This window comes from Rhipicephalus sanguineus, chromosome 8 (genome assembly GCF_013339695.2).
Source record: "Rhipicephalus sanguineus isolate Rsan-2018 chromosome 8, BIME_Rsan_1.4, whole genome shotgun sequence".
In the NCBI taxonomy this organism is placed as follows: domain Eukaryota; kingdom Metazoa; phylum Arthropoda; class Arachnida; order Ixodida; family Ixodidae; genus Rhipicephalus; species Rhipicephalus sanguineus.
The window spans coordinates 95,740,297-95,766,084 of NC_051183.1; the positions used below are offsets into that span (position 1 = coordinate 95,740,297).

Here is a 25,788-nt window from a genome sequence, read left to right on the forward strand (position 1 = left end):
GCAAGCACTGGAGGCGTGTGTAGACGTTGCCGCAAGTCATTGAAAGCAGTTTCCTGTGCGTCTCCCCGAACAAAGGGAACGTCATCCCTCGTGAGGCGAGTTAACGGCGATGCAATGCGTGCAAAATCTGGTATAAACCGCCTATAATATGCGCAGAGGCCCAGAAAACGCCTGACAGCCTTTTTATCTGATGGTATAGGGAACTGGGCGACGGCGACCACTTTCTCAGCATCCGGACGAACTCCTGCGTAACTGGCAACATGGCCAAGAAACTGTAGTTCTTCAAAGCAAAAGTGGCACTTCTTCGGCTGTACCACCTGCAGCCGTTCAAGGTGTTCGTCAAACGTTGCGGAAAACACAATGACGTCGTCAAGATATACTAGGCAGGTCTTCCACTTCAGCCCTGAGAGCACGGTATCAATGAGGCGCTAAAAAGTAGCAGGCGCGGAGCATTGTATCCCACCCTGCTAAAACCCCGGAAAGGGTTGCAGTACCAATAAATAAAAAAATAAAATATATAGAAATAAATAAAATAAGCCGAATAGTAAGACTTTAAATTCGTACAGCTCGGCTGGCGTCACAAACGCTGTTTTTTCACGTTATCTGGGGTCTACTTCAATTTGCCAATATCCACTCTTTAAGTCCATCGAAGAGAAGTAACGTGTGTTTCGAAGCCTGTCGAGCGATTCATCTATACGGGGAAGCGGATATACGTCTTTCTTCGTCACCTGATTTAGCTTTCGATCGTCCACACAGAAGCGCAGGCTGCCGTCCTTCTTGACTGGAACAACAGGTGACGCCCAGGGACTCTTTGACGGTTGAATCACATCTTCTTCAAGAATTGTGGCTACCCGTTTTTCTATCGCTGCTCGTTCTTTTGAAGCCACACGATACGGATTTTGATGGATTGGTCTCGCTGTGTCCTCTGTGATGATTCGATGCTTGGTCAGGGGTGTCCGGCCGACTTTTGAGGTCGACGCAAAGCAGTCGTGGAACTCGGCTAGCAGCGCTAGAAGGCGTTCTCGCTCCTCCTGAGGTAAAACAGGACTGACGTCAAGGATAGGTGCTAGGTCTTGGAGATATGGCGCAGTCGTTGCTTCGAGTGCTGAAAAGCAGTCGCGAACATCTGCTACCTCATCGAAATAGGCCAAAGCTGTGCCCTTTGGGAGGTAGCGGCGCTCTGTGCTGAAATTGGTCAACAGCAAGTCCGTGCGCCCGTCGTTGAGATGGACTATTCCTCGTGCGACTGAAATGCCGTGAGTGAAAAGCAGCGAGGTTATTCGGTCTGCCACTCCTTCACCGTCAAACGGTACGTCACAAGTCACTGAAACAAGAATACACGATCGAGACGGGACAGCTATGTCGTCGTCATTGAGGCGAGAGGAGATGTGTTGCGGCAATAAAGAATCAGTCAGACCAGGACTCTTGCAGAATGAAACCAGGCGGTCCGGGAAGTTGATTACAGCGCTGTGGTCCCTGAGAAAGTCCATTCCTATAATTAGATCTTTGCAGCACGCTGGGAGAACGATGAAAGTCGCGACGAAAGAAGTATCTCCTGAGATGATTCTTGCTGTACATCTTCCATTAGGCAGCAGTAATTGACCGCCCGCAGTTGTTATATGCTGTCCCGTCCACGGCGTTTTCACTTTCCTGAGACGTGCGGTGAGGTATTGACTTATTATTGAAAAGTCGGCACCTTTATCGATTAACGCCGTCACTAGCTGTCCATCAACAAACATATCGAGGTCGGCGCTAACAATTTCGTCGCTGTTAAAGTTCGTCGGCGTCACGCCGTTCTGTAGCGGCAGTACTGGGGTCTCTTTATCCTCTTGTTGTCGGGCTGCGACCTCACCCCGTGAGGTCACCGCCTTTAGTTTCCCCGGCGTGGGCTGCGCGACCTCCTCCCACGAAGGTCAGCAAAGGTACGTCGATTCGGTGATGACGACTGTGCAGGGGATGGAGAGCGTGACCGGTGGCCGAAGTCGGGCTGGTGATTGGGCAGCGACTCGTTAAAAGGAGACCGCGTCATTGGAGGGCCTTGGAAATTAGCGTCGTCACGGCGAGTCATGTAGTCGGCGTTGGCGCGGCGACCGTCATACCACGGCCGAGGAGGGCGAAACGCTGTGTCACGGTGCCAGCAATAGCGAGCTATATGGCCAGCACCACCGCAGCTGAAGCTGAGGGGGCGGCGATCGACAGTGCGCCAAGCGTCAGTTTTTCGAAATTGCGGGCGTCCCATGGTGTCCTCTTGTGGTGGTGACCGAGGCGCGACAAGTGATGGCTGGCGGCATGATGGCATCGGAGTCATGGGCAGACGTCTCAAGGCCTCTTGCTGAGGGTGTGACGAAGATGCGGCTGTAGGCGGCTGGTAGTACGACGCGATAGCTGTGACGGGTGGTGGACGTCGGACAGCATCGGCGTAGGTCATCTGACACTGGTCGTAACCAGGATCAGCTGTGGACAAAGCATGCCTAAGTTCGTCACGAACGACTTCGGCAACGGCCGCCGCGGGTGTATCCGTTGTTGGAGTTTAAAGCCTCTGAAGTTCTTCTCGAACAATCTCCCTAATCAGATCACGCAGGAAGGTCTGATTGTCCAGAGTCATGGAGGCGGCGTTGATTGGGGTGCTAGTGCACAGGCGATCGTACTGCCTGGATCTTTGGTGCAGAGCTCGCTCAATGGCAGTGGCTTCCCTTATAAAATCAGCCACAGTACTTGGGGCATTGCGCACAAGTCCGGCGAACAGTTGTTCTTTCACGCCGCGCATAAGGTAGCGTAACTTCTTATCCGCGGACATGTTAGGATCAGCCCAACGACGCAGGCGTGTCATGTCCTCGGCAAACATTGCCACAGTTTCGTTGGGTTTCCGAATTCTTAAATCTAGTAACTGTTGAGCACGCTCTCGACGATCGACGCTCGCAAACGTGTCAATGAGCTGCTGTCGAAAATCATTCCATGTCAAGATACGGCCTTCTCAATACTCAAGCCACGTGTGAGCGCTGTCATCGAGAGTGAAATATGCGCGGGCAAGCTTTTGTTGAGGATTCCACTGATTGATGTCGGCAACGCGTTCATAGTGGTCAAGCCAATCTTCAACATCTTCACGTGGGGCACCACTGAAGTGATCAGGTGCAAGTGGCTGAAGAAGAGTTACCTGTGGCGGATTGGGAGAAGAGGTGCCATGTACAACCTGTGGCGGGCTGGTGTTGGCCATTGGCAGAGGTACGAAATGCCTGGTAGTCAATTCCTCGATGGCGGTCAGCTCAGGAGCGAGACCTAGCAACCGCCGACTGAAGCGGTGCACGGAAGTCGTAACAGGTGACGGCGCATCAGGACTCGATGAACGGCTCCCAGATGAAGTGTAGAGAATCAGGCAGGGTTGCGGTCCAGCACCTCCACCAGTGTCGCGGTGCACCGTAAACGAACAACCAAGACGTTTAGCAGAATAGCAAGCAGCATAGACAAGAACATAGACACAAAACACGTCTTCTTGTTCGGTCAGAGTCCCGTTCCGCGAGACTGTGCGAGCGCACATCATCTTCTTCGTTGTCTGCATTAGAGCGGGCGCGGCAATATGATATTAACATCATTGCACCGTAAAGTGCACTTCGTTTTGATAATACTGACGTATTTGCTCTAACGTTAGTGCTGATGTAACGTCACACTATAAGTTACCTGTAAACACTATTGTTGTCGACGTGCATTGTAAGCCCACGATGTGAACCCGACTACTACGCTCACAAAAACACATCAATCCAACTCGTGACGCTTGCCTCAATGTCATAAAATACAGCATAAAAGTACTCGCTGACTGCTTCGCATGAATCCGATTCCCATAAGGAGTGGGCTCTGCCGATTTTTGTAAGCTAGAAAATGTGACAGATGTTTGAGATGTTTAGATGTCATCTATCGGTAACATCGAATCAACCGTTGGACACTGAACGATGTCTTAGCATATCAGTGAATATTCGTAAAGTAAAAATGAACCGAAATGATATCGATTTACTCAAGACCGAGGGAGAATTCGTGGTCTTTGTTTTTATTCAGCGTCGCTGCTTTTATCATCTATTCAGAAATCCTATATTTTATTCAATAGAGCTGCACGGTGATGTTTTTGCGAAACCACATAAAGAGTATACAATAATCCTTCCTATAAGGAGCTCAGAAGGCCGTGCCTGAAAACAAGGTACTCTTTTATTGTCTGCAATGTCTCGATGACGTTTTGCGAAGAACAATTTTCGGAGAATGACAGTAGTTCTCGAAGATATATTTACAGTCTGGATCCGGTTGGTGAACATCGTGTTCTGTCACAAAGAAAAAGCAGTCTGTCCTCTCTGAAATATAAACGCAGACAACGGTCACGAAGTGATGACTGTACAGAAACACGAAAGGAGAGATAGGGTGGTCAAGTATATTTTCCCGGAATATTTCTCTAGCTACACTGTATAAATACTCTTTATGATACGTTTGTTACTAGAAGGTGGACGTGCACAAATTCGTGAAAGTAACAAAGAAGAAAACACAAAAAAGCGTAAAACATAAGCTAAAAGGTCTCAAAGAGCGGAGGAAAACGAACACACATAAAATAAATTTTATGCATCTTGCACAGAAGAGGTGACAATAGTAACGCAACTTTTCACGGCATGTTGGTCTGCATGTACTGTGTTTTGCATGTACTTTTACAGCGAAAGCTGTTATGAGATCATTTCACCGGCCGTTTTTGGCGCCGTAGTTGTCCGCCGCCCCCGCCGCCGCCGGTGTCCGTAACCAGTATCGCTCGAAATAAGAAAAAAAAAACGAAATAAGAAAAAAACTCCAGGATGGAACGAGGTTCGAACCTGGGTCCTCTGCGTGGGAGCCCAGTATTCAACCTCTGAGCCATTTTTTTTTTATTACCGGTTTCATAACACGACACAGGAATAACAGCAGAAAATACAACAATAGACACGACTCAAGCAATGTCAAAGCAGTGCACACCTATGATTAGTTACATGCCTAAAATTCCTTTAGATAAGCCAGGGGTGCTTGAAACTGCTTTGCAAAAAGGTCCTATACAGGCTTCATGTCGGAAAGGAACCACATTAGCATATGCAATATAGCGTGGTAGAAGTGTAAAATAAGCACCAAGCGTCGCACAACGCGAATTCTGTAACCAGGCGTCACACAATGCGAATTGCGCAACGAGTATGTTGTTGAATGCTTCCAACCCATTACAAAGGACTCTGCCATAATTCTTTATCGTCATCAGGCACAGCATCAACAAAGTGCGCATAATGCCTTACATGCGTATAGCAGGTACCAACGCTCTCCGTAGAATGACGAAAAATGGCACAGTGCCTGCTGCCCTACTTCTCAAAAATTACAATGATTGAATTATAGCCTAGTGGGTTCCTCACAAGTGCACTTGTATTGGTTGCCAAGGAAGCCCGTAAGCGCATGATCCACTTCCTCGGGGTCTCAGTAAAATTACACTGATTTATAGCGTAGTGGGTTCCTCGCAAGTGCACTTGTATTGGTTGCTAAGGAAGCCCATAACCGCATGATCCATTTCCTCGGGGTCTCAGTAAAGTTCTTGCCCCCCCCCCCGTCTCTCTCGCACGTCAACGTATGTTATACAGCATGACGGGAGAGGGAAATAGTGACCGGGCGTCACCCAATGCAAATTACAGAACTGGTGGGCCGTTTAAAGATTCCAACCAATTACAAAGGGCTGAGCCATAATTCTTCATCGTCATCAGTCGTCGCGTCAACAAAGTGCACATGATGCCTTACTGACGTGTAGCTGGTGCCTCGCTTCTCCGCAGAATGACGAATAATGGCTTAGTAGGTGCTTCCCAACTTGACAAAAATTGTGATTTATGGCGTAGTGGGTACCTTTCTAGTGTACTTGTTTTGTAGCCCCAAGAGAGCTTAACGGGCTCTAGAAACGCTGCTCTTCCAGCTTTCGCTGTGACTGTGCTGCGGGTTCAGCGCAGGCCTGGCGTTTTTTTTTCCATAGCAGTTGCATAGCAGTTTTTCGCAATACATATGATTATTTATTGAAAACAAGCATTATTATTTCATAGCCTCTTGTGAGCCGGAAGCCTAACGTTGACCCCTCATTGGGCCCCTACGATTGTAGGCCTGCATTTCAAGAGACGGTGAACTGAAAAAATACGCGTGGCTCTCTAAATCTCAGTGCTACCTGCAATAATGTGCAGATGCGCAGGCCAAAATTGAATCTCCAAGAAATAAAAAAAAATTCGTGAACACTGGTGTCCCTGTAGCCTACGTTTGTACAAGCGGTCTTGTCTCGTTGTCGTTATCAGTTGCAGCCTTGAAGGAGACAAGTCCGCTTGTTTAAACGTCGGCTACAGCGACACCCCTTCTTCAGGAATATTTCACTTGTGCAGTAATGTGAGAATTATCAGTGGTTACGGAGCTCGGCTGCTGACCCGAAGGTTGCGGGTTCGATCCTGGCCGCGGCATCGCATTGTGAAAGAGGAAAGTGCTACAGGCCAGTGTACTGGGCGATGTCAGTGCACGTCAAAGAACGCCGGATGGTCGAATTTTCCGGAGCCCTCCGTCACCGCGTCTATCATAATCATATCGAGGTTCTAAGATTTGCGTGCGCGACGAGGTTATCTTGTTTGCTGTTACAGAATACCGAAAATGAAGGTTGAGGAAGCAATGATATCCTACAGGACTGCCAACACACGTGGATGTATAAAAATGTATGTAACGACTCTCAAGTCAAGCTATCTTGCATTTTGAAGCTCTGCCTTGAATTTACGCATCCAAATTTTCAGTCACAGATGCAGCACAACTGTTGAAGTGTTTTTAGCAGCAATCTAACGTTTCAGGGTCAGCACTTCTCGAACTAATATATTTTGACACAGTGTCATTAAAAGCGGCGCGCTTCTTCTTTTCATATATTTTTCTGCAAGGTCGAATAGCACCTATGGATTTATGCTGATATGCATTTTAAAAAAAGTGTTTTGACGGCCCACTGAGCAGCCGCCCCAAAAAATGTCGAAAACGGCACAAACATGGTACGTATTGAAATATTTACTTGCACAGGTTGGTTTACACTAGGCGAAGCGGGTCACACCGATTAAGCACGAGACGAATAGACTGCGACAGGTGAAGTGCTGATAATGAACGGACTATAAGACTGTGTTCAAAATACGCATTTTCTGAACTCATACGCGGTAGTTCAAGAACACTTGTGCACACGTCACCTTTTCTTTCGATGCAAGGTGCTTCGTCAATTTCGCATGCGAATTTGTTAACATAACACCACATATTTCCTTGAACAAGAGGCATCATCTTATGGTCCCCGAATTTGCCACCGATCAAAAATTCGCCGTCAATTACGATAATACCTCATGCAAATTCTGAGCTCAGCTTCATGTTGGGGCAACGTCAACTGTATTTGAAGTTTTGGCTGTCCGCATTTGTAGCAGTGTAACGTTCGTGAGATATTGTGAGAGAAACTGCCAGCGCTCGAGTGCGATGCACATCACTCTGTGCATTGCAGTTGTCGCGAACCAAGCGAAACGCCCACAGCCGCGTTACGACCACCGAAGCCAGCTGCGTTGTACGTGCCAGCCCTGCATGCGCATGAGCTCCGACCGAGGGGCCAGCGCGCGTCACGATGGAGAAAAGCGAGGATAGAGCCCAGTAACTTGTGGTATCGACGGAGTCCGCGTTCGCTCTATCGCTGAGTGGCGTCGCCGATGACGGCGACGCCACTCAACACAGGAACAGGCGCCTAAGAGCTACCAAATTGGTAGGCAGATGCCTATTCTCCTGGCTACTAAAAGGGTACCCAGGAAAATAGGCATTTGCTAACTATTCACGGAGGCGCTGTCGGTACTATGTCTGAACTGGGCGAATGGTACTGCGTTCCACGCTGTTGGCAGCTGGTGAGGAAAGTTATATCGTGATGTTCTGTGTATGCCGACTCGAACCAGCGACAGCTCCTACAGCTCCTACAGCTCCCCTATTTGGGGTTCTTTCCTCACAGAAGCTATTCTGAAGCATGCGCCAGAACGTCAACAGAGAAGATTATGGCAAATGTGTTCAACAAGAAACATGCTAATAAGGTCGTACAATGCGGTGATACTGCCGTGTATGAGACCCTCCTATTGTGCGGTCGACGCTGCATCCACCAAGCTGGTTGATGCATCAACTACCATCTCAGAGAACGCCATAATTTGATGAAGAGGCACATCGGCAGTCACCCAGCTGCGCACAGCTCTCAGTGTGGTTTTCAAACCTCATTAATAAGTACAAGGTTCCCAGGCGCTATGGCGAAAAACGCTAACACAAAATTTACGAAGCTCGTTGCATCGAAAGAAAAGCCGACATCTGCGTAAGTGCTCCACCGTTATCACACTGTCGAATAACGAGTGAGGAAAAAGCGCATCTCAAAGACAGCAGAAAGGCGACTGTGAGCTGTGACCTGATTTTCGGAAACTTTATTGCTGCATATTATATATGTTCGCCTCCGCATCCTCCACTAAATCATTTCGAAAACTGCGCATATTCCTATGCGCGAAGTAAAAAACCACGGGTGAATGAAGGCGCTTCGTCCGTCCATGTCTGTTTGTTCATTGCCTGCGCTTTCGCAGTTTTACAGCGTAAGCAGATATCACCTTACACAAACGGCGGATACTGGTGAATTAGTTATATGCTGGTTGTGGCAGAGCATCGCAAATAACGGTACAGTGAAGACACAAGACAGTCTTCACTGGCCGGTTTTTTTTTGTGCTGTTCCGCCAAAATGTTCATAAACCAACTAGCCCACCTAAGAACCCTAGTTGCCTGCTGCCGCCGCCTCCGGTGTCCCTCGCAGGTATCGCGCACATTGAGAAGAAAACGCCAGGCCTGCGCTGAAACCGCAGCACAGTCACAGCGAAAGCTGGAAGAGCGGCGTTTCTAGAGCCCCTTGTAAGCTCTCTTGGGGCTACAATACAACTAGACTAGAAAGGTACCCACTACGGCATAAATCACAATTTTTGTGAAGTTGGGAAGCACCTACTAAGCCATTATTCGTCATTCTGCGGAGAAGCGAGGCACCAGCTACACGTCTGTAAGGCATTATGTGCACTTTGTTGACGCGACGACTGATGACGATGAAGGAATTATGGCTCGCCCATTGTAATGGGTTGGAAGCTTTAAACGGCCCACCAGTTATGTAATTTGCATTGGGTGACGCCCGCTCGCTATTTCCCTCTCCCGTCATGCTGTATAACATACGTTGACGTGGGAGAGAGACGGGGGGGGGGGGCGAATAACTTTACTGAGACCTCGAGGAAATGGATCATGCACTCATGGGCTTCCTTGCCAACCAATCCAAGTGCACTTGCGAGGAACCCACTACGCTATAAAGCATTGTAATTTTACTGACCCCGAGGAAATGGATCTGCGCTTATAGGCTTCCTTTGCAATCAATACAAGTGCACTTGCCAGGAACCCACTAGGCTCTAAATCATTCTAATTTTTGAGATGTAGGGCAGCAGGCACTGTGCCATTTTTCGTCATTTTACGGAGATCCGTGGTGCCTGCTAAACGCATGTAAGTCATTATGCGCACTTTGTTGATGCTGTGCCTGATGACGACGAAGAATTATGGCAGAGATCTTTGTAATGGGTTGACGCCTCGTTACAGAATTCGCGTTGTGCGACGCTTGGTGCTTATTTTAAACTTCTACCACGCTATATTGCATATGCTAATGTGGTTCCTTCCCGACATGAAGCCTGTATAGGACCTTTTTCCAAAGCAGTTTCAAGCACCAGCATGGCTCAGAGGTTGGATACTGGGCTCCCACGCAGAGGGCCCAGGTTCGAGCCTCGTTCCATCCTGGAAATTTTTTCTTGTTTCGTTTTTTTTTCTTATTTCGATCGATACTGGTTACGGACACCGGCGGCGGCGGCGGTAGCGGCGGCGGCGGCGGACAACTACGGCGCCAAAAACGGCCGGTGAAATGATCTCATAACAGCTTTCGCTGTAAAAACTACGGTTCGAAGAGAATTAGAACCCAGACTTTCTGTGTGACAAGCAAGTGGTCTGCCACAGAGGAACGCCAGTGCTTGAAACTTTCCCGGAAAAGGATATGTACGACCCGTATGAATGGTGGTCTAAAGCTGCCCATTCATTACAACGGCATGAACCCTAATACCTCACCTTCTTTATCATTTGCCACAACGACATCAAAGGGTACCGCTATATAGGTGCACGTATTGTCTAAGAAGCGCGTAATCGATGCTTGGCTATTTCAGGAAATGTGCTGATTTATTTTACCTCGCAAGCGTACTTGCCGTAGGCGCCTTAAAGTCCTAACCACACGAACGCGTTACAACGCGTCAGCGCGTGGTGTGAGGACTCGGCGCCGCGCCATCTCCCTACGCAGAGAGAGGGCGCGCAGCTTCATGTAGCCAGGCGCCCTCTTCCTGCAGAAGAAGAGGGCACGGCGCCGAGTCTACACGGCACGCGCTTTCGCGTTCTAACGCGTACGTGTGGTTCGGGCTTTGGAGAACTTAGAACGAGCTATATGAAAGCAGCCTGTCAGGCTTACGCTGTGATCTGGCATTTTTTTAGCAGAGATTCCCCTCGAGTGAGAAGGTCGGTTCGAGGGAGAGGAAGGGCATCTTCCGCCTTATTGCGGGCCTTCTGGGCAGCCCGTATTTACACCTCCCGGTCGGAGCTGTGATTGCCGTCGTCTGAACTGAGAGGCTGGCCATCGCGCGGCGCCGTGAATTGCCAGAGCATGTAATGAGCGTGCGTCGTCTCTCGTCGCAATGAGGGCACTGCAGCTTTAAGCTATCGATAAGTTTACTGTAAACTAATGGCGACGGTAAGTACCCGTTTGTAGCATTCTTAGAGGAATTGACCTGGGCCTCCAGAGTTGAGGATGTGGAAGCGGGAAGCTACACGTCGCCAATTGATAATGGTTTCAAATTTCATTAAAGTTGAGGAGCGGATCAAGCTGCCGGAGACCTTCTGCAAAATTAGAGGCCTATAGACCGTCACGGGGGGAGCATTCGCGTGCTCGGGCATGGTGAAACTCATTGGCATTAGGGATAACCAGGTGGATATCCTTTCCCATTCGGGCAGAAAACCAGGTGATGGTGCCGTCGATTTCTGTGCAGTTTAGACTTACGATAAGAATATGGGCCACATTCCCACCGACTGACCCTGTCATGAACGTCCACAGAGTCAGTGAAAATGCGCGTCCTAATGGGAATCGCCACGGTGAGTTCTATAGCAGCCTGCTCTCCCCTGGCAGGCGTGGTATATTGGAAATATTGCCGTAAAGAATGGCATACAAGTTAAGCATTAAAGAAAGGCATACCGTAGAAAGAAAGACAGACAGAAAGAAATAAACAGGGAGAGACAGAGGCAAAGAAAAAGATAGAAAAAGAGAAAGCGAGAAATAGAGAGATAGAAAAAGAAGGCAAGAAAGAGGTAGAAACGTAGAAAGAACAACAAAGCTAAAGAAATACACGAAGAATGAAAGCAAGAAAGAAAGAAAGAAAGAAAGAAAGAAAGAAAGAAAGAAAGAAAGAAAGAAAGAAAGAAAGAAAGAAAGGAAGGAAGGAAGGAAGGAAGAAAGAAAGAAAGAGAGAAAGAAAGAAAGAAACAGACAAACAAATACAAAGAGACAAAAAAAGACCTACAGAAAACAGACAGATGACATAAGAAGCAATAACTACGTGAAGGAAGAAAGAGAGAAATGAACAGGAATTAAGAAGGCCACCCAGATCCGCGTTTCCTTCAGGCTTGGCACCACTAGTGTGGAGCTGCCTTAAAATTTTTCTAGTAGCTATTTGTATTAGATAATCAAATGGGCTCACCTCCTAGCTTGGGATAGTGCCCCGTGATAAGGCATCTCGTATTCGCATGCAAAACGGGATACCTAGGCAGGACCTCCGGTGGTAGCAATTGTCTACCTGCAAAGCACAGTCATTTTTTGTTATTGCTAAGAAACATTATCTTAAGGCGTAAGAATAATCTTAACAACCGTACAAATAGACAACAGCAGTACAGACATCTCAGTGATCGAATTCGCAAAACACACACACACACACACACACACACACACACATATATATATATATATATATATATATATATATATATATATATATATATATATATATATATATATATATATATATATATATATATATGTGTGTGTGTGTGAGGAAGGAAGTGTCCTTGGATCCAGTAGAATCAATACGAGGAAGTAGAGGACGTGCAAAACGAAAACATTTGATTGTGCCGACGTTCTAGCCAGGGACCGGCCTTCAACACGGTTCCCTGATGAAGGCCGGACCCTGACAGAAACGTCGGAAGCATAAAAAAAGTTTTCGTTTTCCACGTCATCGGCTTCGTCGCGCACACACACACACACACACACACACACAGATAGATAGATAGATAGATAGATAGATAGATAGATAGATAGATAGATAGATAGATAGATAGATAGATAGATAGATAGATAGATAGATAGATAGATAGATAGATAGATAGATAGATAGATAGATAGATAGATAGATAGATAGATAGATAGATAGATAGATGTGTGTAGACAGCGCGAAACAGAAAAAGAATCGTATCCATGGCTCACCTTCCTGTTTTATGACGAGGTATGGCACGTCATCTTTTACTTCAACACTAATGTCAATTGAGTAATTCCTGGAATAAATTGAGGAAACTTTATTACTACAATGTTTATGCGCACATTTACATCGTTTGCGCCGAATCTCATCTATCAACACACGACCACATAATTTGCTACCACGCAAACCTCGGAAGATTTAGCGCTCAGCTGCAGAATTTAGAAGCTGCCCCTGAGCCGCCCTGTTGGTACATTGGTTACGGTTCTCGTAAACTGACCCCAACGGCGCGGGAATATGCTAGAGGCCCGTATACAAATATTAGGTGCATATCAAAGAATCCTAATAGATAGAAAATTCCCGGAGCCCTCCACTGCGGTGTGACCCATGATCATATCATGTAAAACCCTAAAAAGACCTTCCTACACGGCTCTCACAGCGCTCGTTAGCATTCAGCTGTCGTGACACCGCGGTTTGATACCTCCTATCACTGCCGTCCGCTCGTGCTTTTATTCCCGTTAGTAACTAACGTTCAAAATCAGTTTCTTCTTCTTTCGGGCGATCTACAATAAAGTTGTTTAAACAATAAAGTTGTTTCCATCCATCGGGCGATCTAAAAGTCAGAGGATTCCCTGATCTTTTTTTTTTTTAATGCAGCAAGGTTTTCTTTGGTAAAACACAGCCAGGCAATGTATCGTGTCTAATCGTAAGCTGAAGATGTTCAGATTTAGCAAACACACTCCCAAAACACCTTGTTCTAGCATTTTCAAAAACATTGGGGGCCGCTTAAGTTTTGCCTTTAAGAGCTGAACGCGATAGCGATATCCGGCCCCTAGTGCGCACTTCGAACACTACGAGTGTTTAATAAAATGCGCGCACAAAGGTGTGTGCCTTATGTAATGGGTAGCATGCTTTAAACCAGAAATCTTTTCGAAGTTGCGATGCGCCCACTGCGTGGCCTTAAGGGAATACGCGCAGCAATGTGTGCGCCTTTTGTAATGGGTGGCTGTCTTTAAACCACCAAGTCGTTGGGATATTGACATGGCGTGACGCCCGATGGCAATATACGCTTGTAACGTGCAATATTACGGCGATATTAAATCTCGTGCTGTGACACCTCGATACAGGACGCGTAATTTTGGGAAGCATGAAAGCTACTTTCAGTGCAGCTCCAAGCAGAGGCGTGGCTGTGTGGTAGAACACCTGCTTGCTACGCAGACGGCCTGGGTTCGATTCTCACTCGGACCTAACATTTTTATTATTTTATTTGCAGCTTTTTCGATTTTTCGGTCACGGTCAAGATGATTTTTCGCTCACAACCAGCGCTGCCGACGCCGACGCCGTCGGCGGCATTTCTGCGATACGAGCTCTTTAACGCTATCGCGTTAAAAATGTGTGTGACGTGATGTGCGCATCAAGGTGGTCTTAACTAATGAAGGTATACTGAATCACATTGAACGTTTAATGACTGCTGGCATAGCAAGTGGACTTGGCGTAACCCAAATGAAGTTCCCATCCAGTTTTTAATAAAGTCGCAATTTTGCCACGAGAAATATGGCATGTTGGTATATAAGTGTACGTACGTGTGCTTCCAGCCATTAGAATACTGCTTCTGAAAATAGATTTTGAGAAAACAATACTATAAAACCACGTTTACAAACGTGAACAGTTATTCATATATTCAAAGTTTGCAATTGCCAGTAAGTACCCATCGGCGAAGACAAGTGAAAATTTATTTACCAATCAAATATTTGGGTACCAACTCGTGTTTATTTTCAGGCAGCATATAGAGTGTGCCATTTGAAAGGAAAAAAAATCACAGCATATCCACGGGGTGAATGATCACGAGTGGGGCGAAGCTCCGGAGCAAATCATCGGTAATCCGTGAAACGCTTCCGTAAAGTTTGCCCAGTACATCATATAAAGAGTGTGAGACACCGTGTATATGTTAAACATCAAGCTTTTATTGTACTCTTGGTTTACGTGGTCCCTTCATTATCACCGTTTTTTGATCGGTGAAATGCAGGGAAAGTGTCCGCTCCCGAGCGAAAGAGAAAGCGCTCCAAGAGCGAGCGCCTTGTCTGCCTCCATCCGGCGACTCCGAGCGAAAGAGGAAGCGCGCCAAGAGCTAGCGCCTTTTACGATCGCAGGCATCCAATGACATGAGCCATTCGCATTATACAAGTGCCATCTGTCATCCTTAGACCGCTACTCTACGAAATACATGAAACGCCATCTAGTGAGCAGTTCATTATACTGGAGCTCTAAGAAATGCGTGAACCGCCATCTAGTGAGCAATTCAATAAACTAGAGCTGGCTACATGCATACTACTACTACAGAGGACGGAACGACCCACACCCTAAGGAGCTTCGCCCAAAACAGCATGGACGACCTTTGTGTTTCATTTAGGTGTAATTAAAGGCGCAAAATTGCTGATTTTTTTACTCACTTAGGTGCACTTTAATATAACTTTTGCAAACTGACTTTCGTAGCTTCATTGGGCACTGTTATGCAGGTTTTGTGTCGTGGTTTCTTTCAAGTGAGGCGATGCCTCTGACCAGGAAAGGAAGGAGACGTTTTAAATGCACACACTAAAGAAAAAAGAACTTTATGACACACGAAAAAGAGAAGGAAAAAATACATTAACTGAAACAAATAGCCTAGGTTAGCCTAGGTTAATGAAATAGCGACCGGTGCACTAACACTTATCAAAGTTCCGCAGAACGTTCCAAAATGAAAACAGTCACCAGTTGTAGCGATGCTTGAGTGGACGTGAGCGGCGGTCTAGCTCTTGGTAGGCGCTTGTGTTGGCGGCGAGGGCCCTCGTAGAGCGGACGAGGAGTCAAGTCGTCGCAGGGGTCGTCAAGGCAGCACCCTCAGGCAGAGGATACCGACGACCTCCCGGCCCACGTACGCAACATGGAGGTTGGTGGTAGGCACTCGGTTTCGTCCCGTGGCAGGCAACCGGCAGCAGGAACCCGCTCCTCCAACCGGGACGGTGAAGTCTGTTCTGGGAACCAGCCGGAACCAGCCGGTCAGACAGCAGTAACGCCTCGTACCCACGAACGCCCGTTTCCGAGGACATCTGGAGATCTTTCGACGCTGTCGGGCCCTTCGTGTTCGGCTCCGTAAGCCGACCACACTGACCCTGACACCAGCGTGTCCTTCTTCCGGGCTCTCCGAGTCCGACTCCTCTCATTCGAGCCCGTCGTCGTCTTCCTCCGTCTCCCGTGCCACCATCTGATTGGTTCTCGTCCGATTTCCACGTGCTGTCGCACGCCAACGTCGATCTTTTCTATGCGCCACACGTGTCTGTAGTGTGGTGCCTCTGTCGTGTCACACCACCACGTTTGCAGCACTCGCGACACCACACCGAGTACACCGCACCGTCTTACTGGTCTTACGCTCACTCATCACAGGCACACACTATCCACTAAGACCTGCTTGTTCACCGGCCTTCACTTCCATGAGTGAAATGATCAGGAAAAGTAAACTGTTCTGTAGCGGATATGTGCCATCTTGATGGCACACACCTTCAAGAAAGCAGTCTAATTTTTGAAAGAGCCTATTCAATTATTCTTATTTATTATCCTCACAGGTACTTGGCCCATATTTTCACTAAACTTTTGTGCCGATAATATATTGTCACATGGAAGCGACAGCAAAGAAGACGGCAGTCGGGTTAATACAGACGAAGCCCTTTAGTTGGTGAACTCGTCCCCAGGAAACTAAAGCTCAAAGTACAAGCACTACAAGCACTGCACGCTGTACACTGAAAGCGGAGATCAGAGCGTCGGCCGTCGGCAATCTAATCTGCAATGGGGCGCGTCGGCATTTGTATATATGTGACATCGCACATTGCAACCTCACCGCGGATGGCCGCGTTAGTTCTAGAATAAACTCTACTGCTTGCGTCGCGCTCTTAAGCTTATCAGAATATTCTAAAATAATCTGGAAGGTTCCCAGATTTCGGGCGCTGTTTGAGCAAGACATTGGTTACAGGTGTAATGAACTGGTTACTTATACAACTTTTAACTTCAACCACTATTTCCTTTTTATGCGTTTTATTTCGTTGGAGTTTCATAACATGCGAACTATTCCACAGCTTCCGATTGACGGGGGGGGGGGCGAATTCTAGTGCGCTCCTTGGGGAACATAATAGAGAGTTGGAGAATTGGGGCCCCAACGAGCGTATGTACCCAAGGATTTGCGAGCCGCTAGGACGCATACGCAGAACGCAAGTCACTGTTGGGCTCTTGCGCTCGCACTGACCGAAGACCGAAGCATCGAAAGCTACCGTGCGTCCCCAATTCGTCTTGGGTCGCCAGCGAGACGACACGGAGGCAGCGCGGGCCACGAAGCAGTATGGCCCGCGTCTCGCATAATTTTAATTTCGCCACCTGTGGCGCCCCGTGTGTTTGATGCACCACAACCTGTATTTGACCCAACTCTCAAACTCTGCTGATCCTCCTAACGAAAGAGCAGCCTACCCAACTCAGCTTGGGGACCCATTGTCTTGGGTCCCCAGTTCTCAAACTCTCTAATGTCGCTCGCCGCTGGCGCCATAAAAGAGATTCCCGTACAATTGTTTTGCGCTACGATGATTGGATGAAAGGGCGCACCAGGGCGCACTGGCGCGATTTGTTGAAGATACCATAAGTGATGTGCAGTGTAGGGTTTCATTTTAGGTGGCGGCCATCCTTGCGACAACATCATGCGATATTTTTTCCTCTTTGCAGCCTTTGTCAGCGCCTGGAACGGCCTTCTCGGAATTGCGCATCCCGCGAGCGCAGAAACACGCCTTTGGCGTCAGGTTTTCCTAGAGTCGAAATTATTCTGACGTGTACAATCCTCCATGTCGGCTTTACATGTTTTCCTAACTATGCCTTTACGCCGATGCTCGAAAATTCAACGAAGCCTTCAAGAAGTGTTCTCTTTCTGCATTCGCTTAGTGCAAAGATACAGCGCAGTCATAAGGCTCCCATACATCCTCATTCTGCAGGCATAGCTGTGTAGGCAAATGGTTAAGGCAGTCGCTATCGGAGGGTGGGGGTGCATGTTCCAACCCAGCCTTGCATAAAAAATTTTATCTTCCTGGATTTGTTTATTTCGTAATGGGGATGATTCCCTTAAGTGATAGAGGGACACACGTACGGACAGTTTTCTCCTTGATTCGCCACAACAAAAAGCGGAAGTATTTAAAACAACAAATGCAGAAAGGAACTATGCGTACAAGTATTGTTTGTGAACGTAACATGGCCATGGTCTGCCGCGGTGGAGCAGTGGTTATGGTGCTGGGCTGCTCACCCGAACGTCACGGGTTCGATCCCGGCCGCAGCGGTCACATTTCTGTGTAGGCGAAATGCTACAGGCCCGTGTATTGTGCGATGTCAGTGCACGTCAAAGAACAGCAGATGGTCGAAATTTCCGGAGCCCTCGACTACGGCGTCTCTGATAATCATCATCATCATCATCAGCCTGTCTACGCCCACTGCAGGGCAAAGGCCTCTCCCATGTTCCGCCAATCAACCCGGTCCTGTGCTTTCTGTTGCCACGTTATACCTACAAACTTCTTAATCTCATCTACCCACCTAATTTTCTGTCTTCCCCTCACGCGTTTGCCCTCTCTTGGAATCCAGTCAGTTACCCTTAATGACCACCGGTTATCCTGCCGACGTGCTACGTGGCCGGCCCACATCCATTTCTTCTTCTTAATTTCAACTATGATATCCTTAACCCCCGTTTGTTCCCTGACCCACTCTGCTCTCCTCCTGTCTCTTAAGGTTACACCTATCATTTTCCTTTCCATCGCTCGCTGCGTCGTCCTCAATTTAAGTTGAACCCTCTTTGTAAGTCTCCAGGTTTCTGCTCCGTAGGTAAGTACCGGTAAGATGCAGCTGTTATATACCTTCCTCTTGAGAGATAGTGGTAGACTACCATTCATGATTTGATAATGCTTGCCAAATGAGCCCCATCCCATCCTTATTCTTCTAGTTATTTCACTCTCATGGTTCGGCTCCGCGGTTACTACCTGTCCTAAGTAGACGTACTCCTTTACAACTTCCAGCGTCTCGCCACCTATCGCGAAGCGCTGTTCTCTGCCAAGATTGTTCCACATTACTTTAGTTTTATGCATATTAATTTTCAGACCTACTCTTCTACTTTCCGTATCCAGTTCAGCAATCATGAGCTGTAATTCGTCTCCCGCGTTACTCATCAATGCAATGTCATCAGCGAATCGCAGGTTACTGAGATACTCTCCATTAACTCTTATCCCTAATTCTTCCCAATCTAGGGCCCTGAAAACCTCCTGTAAACACGCGGTGAATAGCATTGGAGAGATCGTGTCTCCCTGTCGTACGCCCTTCTTTATTGGGATTCTGTCGCTTTCTTTATGAAGGACTATAGTGGCTGTGGATGCGCTGTAGATGTCTTCCATTATGTTTATATAGGCTTCGTCGATGCCCTGATTCCGCAGTGCTTGCATGACTGCTGATGTCTCCACCGAATCAAATGCCTTCTCGTAATCTATGAAGGCTATGTATAGGGGTTGGTTGTATTCCGCGCATTTCTCTATCACCTGATTGATAGTATGAATATGGTCTATTGTTGAGAAGCCTGTACGAAATCCTGCCTGGTCCCTTGGTTGATTAAACTCTAATAATCATATACTGGTTTTTGGACGTAAAACCACACATTTTAGTATAGCAACCCGGATATGAAATACATTTCCCGCTATATGATTAGTGTGAAACGTTATCGTGTAGAGGAATTAGCATGCTTTGAATGTGAATGGCTAGACATATCAGTCACGCGTACTCATGGCGGTGTCTTGACACAATAACGCATGCTTTACCATGCAGGAAAGCGTAGTGGGAAGCCACACTCAGCGCATTCGATTGAAGGATGGCTGTCTCCTGATTTCTTCTCTAAATTTCTAGGATTTAAAACCTCTGGCGTCATATTCCGCGCTGAACAAGTACTTTCAGGGAGCCATAAGAGTGGTCGCAGCCATATTGGATGTTAGAACAGTTCCACTGCGTGTATTACTTTCCGGACAGGATGGCAAATTTTGGAGTTGACACCCACTGCCCACATTCACATGCACTGCCACGAGTCCGCAGAGTTTTTTGGTCCGGTTCCGTAGTCTTCAGCAGCCCGGTATGCTGCGACGCACGCACATACGCGAATGCGACAGGCCCTGTTCGTAGTGTGCACCTCGAACACGTTGAGGCGTTGTCTTCACCGCGTGGCTTACACCTGCCATTTGTCTCGCTGTTTCGAAGGAGTCGCTTTCACGACATTCGCCCGTTGAGCTTCCCGCTTTTCTGCGGTGTTTAACGCAGCAGTTTTCCTATTTGACACCATGTCAAGCAAGGAATACAACGACGTGCAAACAATGTCGATACGTGCTGAAACTGCGTTCCGAAGTCAACAAGACGTCAGAAGAGGCTATTCGTACTAGGAAGAGAACTGGTCGCGAACTCGAGTTATTATTTATATTGGCGCTTTACAGCAAACTGCAGCCACTGTCACGCCAAGACATCGCCCTGGCACTTTGGCGCAGTACTTCGCTGCACCGCTCCTGCGTGGCAGCGTCATCCCTATCAAGAGCTGTAAGCACTCCTAGAGGACTTATAGAAAGCTTTCGCGCCAAGAATCCTTCTTGTGTTTGTGGCTCAACTCTTAGCGCTTCCGGTGTCTGCGCTCGGAAGGCGTCGAGTCTATGATTCGGTTCCTCGGTTGGGAAAGCGGTCCAAGTTTTTTTCTCCGATTGCTTCTAAACTACCTCAAACTACTTGACGTCATCTCCGTAAAGAAAATGACGTTACGGTCATGAGGTCATTTTCGCCACGAAACACTTTTATGCCTAAATACACCTAGAAATGAATCACGTCATTCATATGATGATGTACCCCGGATAAAAATCGCTTCCTGTTAAAACGCGACGTATGACATCATAGTCCCACTTTTGGACTTTCGCACATAATCGTTGCTTACCGTGAGATATTTGGAAGAGGCAAAATACAAATATACGTGTTTCTGCAACTTCAGATTGTAACATTCAGGTAGGCGCTTCATGGAATCCCCGCTTCTCATCTATATGTGCAAATGCATAATTTTACGTTTCAACACGTGTTGCTTGGTAACTCAAAGGGTAACCAGAGCACGATACATGAATGTAGAGGAAAAACTTTAAGAGCTTCGCCCTAATGGTGCAAAGCTATAATTAAGAGCGCAGCTGGGCGGCCTTCCTTTTTCTCTTAATTTCTCTTTATTCTCTTTCTTTTCCTTTCTCTCAATTTCTTGTCTCTTTTTTGTATATGTGTCTGTTTCCTTCACGCTCTTTCTATCTTTATTTCAATTCCTTCTCTTCTTTCTCTGCCTTTCTTTGTTTTTCTTTATTTCTCTCTTTCTCTTTCTGCCTTGCTCTTTTTTTCTATCTCTTTTTCGCATCTGTTTCTTTCAACCTCTTTGTCTCTCTTTCTATGTATTTCTGTTTCTATCATTTTATGTGCTTATTTCCTTTATTTCTGTTTTCCCTTTCTCTTTTCTTATACCACTTCCTTTCTCTCAATGCATTTTAATCTTTCTTTATCTTTATATTTCTTTCTCTCTCTCTCTCTCTTTCACGTATGTCACGTGCTCCACTTCTCCAAGCAGAGTGTTCGTTTAACGCTCGCGCCTTCTGCAATCACTGGTGGGGCTTACCCAATTCCTGCGGCGCATACCCACCTGTGGCGTTTTGCACGACGGAGCACAAGTTACCGATAGCTTAAACAGTTTCGCCGTAAAAATTCGTATGATTATGAAGTTTCTTTTTTTACTTTACCTCTGACATTTCGTAGTCACTGGCTCTCTCCTTGACCATAACTACACGGACACATCCTGTTTCTGTCCTCGCGCGATGAAGCAGTCTGACACACTTCGCATGGTGTGGATCAAACACGGTCTTCGACGCTCCAATCATGTACAGCTCGTCGGCAAAGCAGGCCAACTGCAGTTTTAAAGGAATGACATGTTAAGTGCGAGTAGCGTAGGGCAGTGGGAGATGAAAGCGTGAAGAGATGAAAAACCTCTGAAGACGAGGTTTCGCTGGACACCCCATCTTCGAGGATGTCTTGCTAACCGCTAGATATATTTGCTTGATTTAAAGAAGAAAATGCTAGTACTGCCACGCTGATGGCTGATATATTATTAAAATGCGCCTACTAATTTGAAATACCATGCCGGCTTAGCATTGCTGTTGAGCCAGATGCTTCGTTGCTACATTATTTAGTCTCTCTTCACCTCGCAACATACTGGACACAGCATAAGAAAGAAATTTATCGACCACACTTTCCGAAACATATTACGAAGCACCCATAAAAATGCGTAACCGTCAGCGCAACGCAGAATAGACTGGGCTCTACGCAGTCATGAATTTTGAAATCTGTTCAAAGATTATGACAGTCATTGTGTCGCAAATGTATTGCTCAGAATTCACTTGTTAAATAGACATTGTAGAGAAAATGCGATTTACAATTCTTGAAATCTTGTTAACCTCACTTGAACACTTACCGTAAGGCGAACGACTTCTCTCTTGGCTGTTTGGAGCCGGTAGAAGGATAATCACATGGAAGAGAAAAAAAAAAGAAACACTTTAACTTCGCTGTAAACACACCATGCACATCGACCCTACATTCACCCGGCGCGGTGGTGTAGCGGTTACGGTGCTCGGCTGCTGGACCGAAGGTCGCGGGTTCGATCCCGGCCGCGACGGTCGCATTTCGCTGCCGTGTACTTAGATTTAGGTGCACGTTAAAGCACACCAGATGGTCAAAAATTTCCGGAGCCCTCCAATACGGCGTCCCTCATATTGATATCTTCGTTCTGGGACTTAAAAGCCCAAATACTATTATTAATAGTGACACTGCATTCATTTTATAACAAATAACTTGCTGAGCATAATATTTCTGTAAAGAATCATTGGCTCCCATTAGACGAACATTATGAACAGCAACACCTTACTACCTTTCCGTTATTGACGCGCTTCTTAAACTGTTCAACAGAAGTCACTCTAGGAAAAACTGCGCGAGGTGAAACGGAGAGTACGGCTGTTACACAGAGTGATTCAACTATAGTGTAATGAGCTCGGTGTAACCAGCCGAACGTTTCAGTTATGGAATAGAAAAAGTCGGCGACTGTTTTACATGTAGGAATCATTATCAAATATTAGCAGTGAATGAGTGGTCCTGTAATCTCCAACGCCAGCCTAATATTACTGATTTTGCTTCAGCACAAATAGGCACCCGCATATTTGTGTCATTTCTTACAGCCACGCATGAACCTTCAGCACTCACTTCTTACATATTGCCGCGAAGCGTCAGTTTTGTGCATGCCGATAGCCGCCTGCACGCGGCCTTGACATCTAGGATCGTGATCCGAGACGCGTCGCGATTATCTGGGATGACAATACCCAGAAGCGAGCTGTATGCTCTGCAAGCACGAACACGCAGATATGGCACATATCTTATGGAAATGCGCACGGATCAGCACAATATACAAAGACGACAACATAGGACCGGACCTTCTCGAGGAGCGATGGCTAAGCGCTCTGACTAGCTCAGAACTACAAGAACAACTGTGGGCAATCCAGCGGGCCCGGGCAGCGGTGGAAAGGTTATGCCTCACCGCACATAATGCCCGGGTGACCTGAGCCCGGGCCGGCAACCTTGCAGGTGTTTTTTTTTTTTTAATAAAGTTTTTTTCCGTGCGTCCCGTCCGTGCCGTCACGCGTTGGCGATGAGATAGGCTCAATACTGCTGGCGATTGTACTAGCTGATTTTGGGGGCGTATCTCGAACGTTCGATACAGCCTTAAAATAGAGCCCCGGTGATTACAGCGGGTATTCTCTTGCCCGACGGCCGCCGAGGACTTGGTTCGCCGCCGCCGAAGCCAAGGTGTGCATTTTACTCTTGTGGGCGCAATACGCATAATAAACGGATTCTCTTCTACATCACAAGCGTCCCAGTCTCCTGCCTTCGGGTTGCCGTCACGGCTACGTGACATATGCTGCGTCAACAGGCATTGGTCTGTCTTAGCCTGATCTAAATGACAGCCTTTAGGTCATTTTGGCGTCTGAGCGAACAATGTCATTTACACGTCCGACTGTGCTATAATCCAACGCCAAGTGTCACTGCATCATCCCATATCTTGAAATAGATGCTGTTGAATGGAACAAGCACTATTAAAACCTTCAAAGTGTGGTAAAGGTGCTTATACTGCTCCAGATAAACGCTTAACAAGTTCGACTAGTTTCTAATGAGCCTTGGTCAACTGTTAACTTTTGACGAAAGGTAAGCTTCAAAAGATTCCTTAAAATCGGAAATTGTGCAGCTTCTAGGTGTGCGATTCTCTTGTACAGAGGTCAGAAACCACTTTAAACGTACAGCATATTTATTTATTTATTTATTTATTTATTTATTTATTTATTTATTTATTTATTTATTTATTTATTTATTTATTTTATTTATTTATAGCCACCTAACACGTGGGAGGCAGGTAGGTGGTGACAAACTATAAATGTACTATACGTTGGAGAAGACTGGGTGACATAACATCGATTTCAGCATTTCGCTAGGAAAGCCCTAAAGATTGTCTTCTCATCGACGTATTTGCGCATTTGCATTTAACTGAGCATGACAAAGTAAAGGGCTAATTGGTTGGGATTGTACTTTGAAAAATATACGCTTGTGAACACCAGTTGTTCTGTGTAGTCCAGAACAATACGCTGTTATTATTTTCAGCTATTATCTGAAGCACATCAAAATAACTTACTTACATATTATTCAGCAAATACGACTACTATCATGGGAAAAAATTATGCGAGTAAAATTGCGTCTTGTATTTCAATAACGGTATTTTTGCCTGTATTCTTTCTGGAAAGAATCATGCCTATCAAAACATTTACATATATGCAAATGGAAGTCACACTTGAGTGCACTCACCGCAGTCTCTTAAGTGGACGCAACTGTCGTCGAATAGCCGCCGAAAGTGCGCTGGTGCGCAAAGGCATATTTCCTGTCCCGCTTCATCGCACCAACGGCGTCTCATGTTTGGGCACAATCTTTCATATGGTTCGCCTTTCGCGCTGCACCTGTGCATTATCTCATTCGGCTTGTCGCACACTGCGCAGAGATGAAAAAAAAGTCACAGTTTCACCGCATAGGCGAAGCAATTAATGTGATAGCAACAAATTGTAGTGTTATACGAAGTGAGGATGGCAGCTAACTGTTTTGTATCCGATCTCGCGTAACTACAACACGCTGGTGTAAGATCGTACGGCCGCCCCAGGAAGGGATGTTCCCCGCATATTCACTTCGCGTTGAGAGCGCAGCACGTAGAGGGTATACAAGTCGCCCGCTGTGAGGGCTTTCGAGATATCCCGCGCGCCAGGGATCACGACCGCGCCCTTAGATTCAAAGTCCAATGCTGCTGCTCGCGCCACACCCCTTCCCCCCCTCACGTCTTTTCATGCTTGTTAAAGGCGGCCTGGGCGTTTCCTGTCTGCTTCGACGGCAGGCCTTCCGAGCGGGGTGATGTTATCGCATGCACCCTCCGAGCGACGGGAAAGGGCCGGCTCGTTTGATCTCTGCTTCGGCCGCGTCCGTTGCCCCCGCTCGTGCGCTTTTCCCTGCGGTAGAACATACGATGCACGGGGGGATCTTATCAATTTGGACTGCATACGGGACATCACGGCGACGGCGACGGCAAAAACCCGTCGAGACTGTCGACATAAATGTTGTCGCAATAAAAAATAGCCTCACGGGCTTACATATATATTCGTGTAATGGCCGCAGGTTCTTCCCACGATTCGGGGCGACTATAAATCGCGGGTGCGGCCAGCACACGGAGAAAAATATTTTTTTTTTCGCACACCTTCTCAGCGCTACTCCCCGTTATTGAACTGTAGCACTTTATTGTACTGGAAAAGTGAAACTAAGAAAAAACATTCGGCATATCCCATGTGCCGCGGGAATCGATGTTATGCGAAGAATGCGCGGGACGGTGACTGCGTCGTATTTTTCACATTGAGCGATACGTTACGGAATTACGCTACAGAAACGTGGAAGTGGTATACGCACACTCATATGTTGAAGAGTCGCATATGTATTATATAACCAGCTGTTTACAGTT

General features: G+C 46.9%; 1 protein-coding gene across 3 annotated transcripts in view; it reads right to left on the reverse strand.

Annotated features, from left to right (window-relative positions):
• Positions 1 to 4,174: 4,174 nt before the first annotated feature.
• The window catches only part of LOC119402223 (uncharacterized), a 310,187-nt gene continuing 288,573 nt past the window's right edge, over positions 4,175 to 25,788 (reverse strand). For all 3 annotated transcript variants that reach the window (XM_037669356.2, XM_037669352.2, XM_037669353.2), the window contains 7 exons: positions 24,600 to 24,779; positions 22,171 to 22,196; positions 21,443 to 21,607; positions 14,192 to 14,220; positions 12,620 to 12,687; positions 11,841 to 11,936; positions 4,175 to 4,334 (listed from right to left, as the gene is read on the reverse strand). The gene's annotated coding sequence lies outside the window, so the exon portion shown is untranslated. The remainder of the gene's footprint in view (positions 4,335 to 11,840; positions 11,937 to 12,619; positions 12,688 to 14,191; positions 14,221 to 21,442; positions 21,608 to 22,170; positions 22,197 to 24,599; positions 24,780 to 25,788) is intronic.